The sequence below is a fragment of the Petromyzon marinus genome, chromosome 53 (genome assembly GCF_048934315.1).
Source record: "Petromyzon marinus isolate PM22_M1 ecotype Great Lakes invasive population chromosome 53, UKy_Petmar_22M1.pri1.0, whole genome shotgun sequence".
Taxonomy (NCBI): Eukaryota; Metazoa; Chordata; class Hyperoartia; order Petromyzontiformes; family Petromyzontidae; genus Petromyzon; species Petromyzon marinus.
The window spans coordinates 3,289,916-3,294,810 of NC_133719.1; positions in this window are offsets into that span (position 1 = coordinate 3,289,916).

Here is a 4,895-nt window from a genome sequence, read left to right on the forward strand (position 1 = left end):
CGAACCCGGCCACCCGAATTCGAGTCCCGCTCACGGCCACTAGCACCAGTGACGATTAAAGGAACCGGTCCTGGACCTCCCCTAGGTCGACTCAGCCTCAAATGAGTACTTGGTGCGGTGTGTAAACATCGCCACTGGGGAGACAAAGGCGGTCGAGCGTGGTGCTGGCCACCCACCCCCTCGTGTGCCGTTCCGGCCTTCATAGTTGCTACTCGCTAACAGCACTTGCAGCAAGTCTGTTCAAGGCTATACGGGGGATGTTTGTCTTTGTTTTGTCATCATTGTGAATGCGTCATCGGGAGGACACACTGGGTGGTGGGGGTCAGTGACCGGCGGGTCGGCGGTCATGGGGCGGCGCGCGTGACAACGGCTGGTGGTTTCGTCGTGCGGCAGGTTTATGGTCACACGTGCTTACCGACTTATTACCAGGATTTGTTAACCGGGAAACCGCTAACCGGTTTTTAGAGTCGGTTACCGGATCGGGAAATCATGAACCGGTAACCAAATTCCCGCGGTGTTTTTTTTATTGAATTAATTCACCGATCGCCCTCGCGTCTCGGTTTAAATGTATAAATGATACGGCCGTGCAAATTACTTGTTCGAGCCACTGCTAACCAATGGGGCCTTCACAAGAGGGGGTAACTAGAGTAGTCGGGTATTTAATCTACAGGGACTTAGGAACTTTCAGAGTAACGAACAAACCTGTCCGTATGTCCAGTTGCCTGTTCGGACCAAGAGTCATAAGTTCAACCGCCGTGCAATAGATGGCGGTGGTTGCATCTACATCTGCAGAACGTGAAGAACCAGTGGCATCTACATCTGTAGAGCGTGAAGAACCAGTGGCATCTACATCTGCAGAACCTGAAGAACCAGTGGCATCTACATCTGCAGAACGTGAAGAACCAGTGGCATCTACAGTGAGGGAAAAAAGTATTTGATCCCCTGCTGATTTTGTACGTTTGTCCACTGACAAAGAAATTATCAGTCTATAATTTTAATGGTAGGTTTATTTGAACAGTGAGAGACAGAATAACAACAAAAAAATCCAGAAAAACGCATGTAAAACATTTTATAAATTGATTTGCATTTTAATGAGGGAAATACGTATTTGACCCCCTCTCAATCATAAAGATTTATGGCTCCCACGTGTCCACAGAAGCAATCAATCAGATTCCAAACTCTCCACCATGGCCAAGACCAAAGAGCTCTCCAAGAATGTCAAGGACAAGATTGTAGACCTACACAAGGCTGGAATGGGCTACAAGACCATTGCCAAGCAGCTTAGTGAGAAGGTGACAACAGTTGGTGCGATTATTCACAAATGGAAGAAACACAAAAGAACTGTAAATCTCCCTCGGCCTGGGGCTCCATGCAAGATCTCACCTCGTGGAGTTGCAATGATCATGAGAACGGTGAGGAATCAGCCCAGAACTACACGGGAGGATCTTGTCAATAATCTCAAGGCAGCCGGGATCATAGTCACCAAGAAAACAATTGATAACACACTACGCCGTGAAGGACTGAAATCCTGCAGTGCCCGCAAGGTCCCCCTGCTCAAAAAAGCACATATACATGCCCGTCTGAAGTTGGCTAATGAACATCTGAATGATTCAGAGGACAATTGGATGAAAGTGTTGTGGTCAGATGAGACCAAAATGGAGCTCTTTGGCATCAACTCAACTCGCCGTGTTTGGAGGAGGAGGAATGCTGCCTATGACCCCGAGAACACCATCCCCACCGTCAAACATGGAGGTGGAAACATTATGCTTTGGGGGTGTTTTTCTGCTAAGGGGACAGGACAACTTCACCGCATCAAAGGGACGATGGACGGGGCAATGTACCATCAAATCTTGGGTGAGAACCTCCTTCCCTCAGCCAGGGCATTGAAAATGGGTCGTGGATGGGTATTCCAGCATGACAATGACCCAAAACACACGGCCAAGGCAACAAAGGAGTGGCTCAAGAAGAAGCACATTAAGGTCCTGGAGTGGCCTAGCCAGTCTCCAGACCTTAATCCCATAGAAAATCTGTAGAGGGAGCTGAAGGTTCGAGTTGCCAAACGTCAGCCTCGAAACCTTAATGACTTAGAGAAGATTTGCAAAGAGGAGTGGGACAAAATCCCTCCTGAGATGTGTACAAACCCAGTGGCCAACTACAAGAAACGTCTGACCTTTGTGATTGCCAACAAGGGTTTTGCCACCAAGTACTAAGTCATGTTTTGCAGAGGGGTCAAATACTTATTTCCCTCATTAAAATGCAAATCAATTTATAACATTTTTGACATGCGTTTTTCTGGATTTTGTTGTTGTTATTCTGTCTCTCACTGTTCAAATAAACATACCATTAAAATTATAGACTGATCATTTCTTTGTCAGTGGGCAAACGTACAAAATCAGCAGGGGATCAAATACTTTTTTCCCTCACTGTACATCTGCAGACCATGAACCAGTAGCACCTACATCTGCAGAACGTGAGGAACTAGTGGCTTCTACATCTGTAGAACACTAAGAACCAGTGTTATCTACATTTGCAGAACATGAAGAACCAGTGACATCTACATCTGCAGAATATGAAGACCCAGTGGCATCTACATCTACAGATGATTAAACTTGTAAAGCTATTCCCCGTGTTTAGTGTACACGCCGTGCAACATGTTTGGAATCGACAGGAGTAAAGATGGACTTACGAACAAATCGACTTACGGACAGACCTCTGGAACCTAACTCGTTCGTAAGTAGAGGAGTCCCTGGACACTCTTACACGTTGACGAAGCGGGCGTTACCCACATTTTACCCCACCGCACGCGCCCTGCAGATCGACTCAACAGCGACCGTATGGCTTGAAAAGTCCAGCGAGACATCTCACCCGTCACACCATCATCGCACCACCTTCATTGTTCAAGTTTTAAAACTGCACAAAGTTGTGTTTGTTGCTCCTGGCAATTCTGTATGCACTGGTTTTCTGCACACACACACAAAATTGTCCGTACTAACCGGTTTTCTTGCCGGTTTTGGCGTGCGGTTACAACTCACGCTCACTGATGCCACCAACCCAGGAACGGCACTTGCTATGGTGAATGCGAGCGCCACTTAAATAAGTAATATTTAAAACAACTTTTTTTTAAACACGCTTTTATTAAATGTACTAGTAATGGCAGAGCTCCACGACTCTAGGAAGTGGCCCCGAAGCTTGCCACGACGTAAGGGGCCGTGGGCAATTACAGCCAACGTCAGTTGAGCGTGGACAATTAGACCCAAGCCGAAACATAACATATAAAAAAGAATGTTTAAAAAATGTTTTATATATATTTTTTAGAATATAGTATTCATAATCTTTGGTTTTATTCGGTAAAGTCACGTAGGTAAAAAATAAAATTACAAAAAATCACCACGTTTCGGCCACAACACAAGTGGCCTTCATCAGGTGAAGGGACCGGACTGTCCAGAGGACGCGGTCTGGGCTTGGCTGTGTTCACTCCAGTGCTGTCCTCTGGACAGTCCGGTCCCTTCACCTGATGAAGGCCACTTGTGTTGTGGCAGAAAACGTCGTGATTTTTTGTTCTATTTTTTTACCTACGTGACTTTACCGAATAAAACCAAAGAGTATGGATCCTTGCAGTCAGGAAAGCTTCAAATCTAGAAAAGAATATAGTATTGTCATCAGTAATACATAAGTATACCAAGTTTGCAGTCGATACCACATTTGGGAAGTGGGTTAAAATTGAGTTCCAAGATTTGAGGATACAACAATGACAACAACAGTGAGTTAAAAGAAAGCGTGTAATAATAAAAAAAAAACTTCAGACCGCGCGTCTTATAATACGGAACGCGTGTGACCAGACTTGTCCTCTTCTGGCTGCGTCTTATAATCCGGTAATGACGTGATTTGTTGCGCGTCTCATGGTCCGCATTGTGACGAGAGATGTGCACAACTTCATTCGGTGCGCGGCTTATAATCCGGTAGGGATGTGCGAGACCGGATTTGAATAATTTTGCGGAAACCGAACACGAGCGTGGGGGGGGGGGGGGTGCGTCTTACTTTCCGGCGTGTGGGTGGGGGGGTTCGCCTTACTCTCCGGTGTGTGTGTGGGGGCGTGCGTCTTACTTTTCGGTGTGTGTGGGTGGGGTGCGGGGTGCGTCTTACTTTCCGGTGTGTGTGGGGGGTGCGTCTTACTTTCCGGTGTGTGTAGGGGGGGTGTGTCTTACTTTCCGGTGTGTGTATGGGTGGGGTCCGTCTTACTTTCCGGTGTGTGTGGGGTGCGTCTTGCTTTCCGATGCTTTGTGGGGGGGGGGGGGGGGTGCGTCTTACTTTCCGGTGCGTGTGTGGGGGGTGCGTCTTACTTTCCGGTGTGTGTGCGGGGGGGGGTGCGTGCGTCTTACTTTCCAGTGTGTGTGGGGGGGGGGGTGCGTGCATCTTACTTTCCGGTGTGTGTGTGGGGGGGGTGCGTCTTACTTTCCGATGTGGTGGGTGGGGTGCGTCTTACTTTCCGATGTGGTGGGTGGGGTGCGTCTTACTTTCCGATGTGGTGGGGGGGGGTGCATCTTACTTTCCGATGTGGTGGGGGGGGGTCTTATAATCGGGACAGCAGCGGCGGGCGGCCGGGCCACTGCTTCTGCCCTCCTCCTCGTCCCCAGCTCCTCCCCCCGCGGGTCGCCGTGGCGATGGGGCGGAGACGCAGAGGGAGGGGGCGCAGGGGGAGGGGGGGCGGGGGCGCAGGGGGCGGAGAGGCAGGGGAGGGGGCGGAGACGCAGGGGGAGGGGGCGGAGACGCAGGGGGAGGGGGCGGGGGCACAGGGGGAGGGGGCGCAGGGGGAGGGGGCGGGGGCGCAGGGGGCGGAGACGCAGGGGGAGGGGACGCAGGGGGCGGGGGTGGCCGAGCGGGGCCAGAAATAGCGA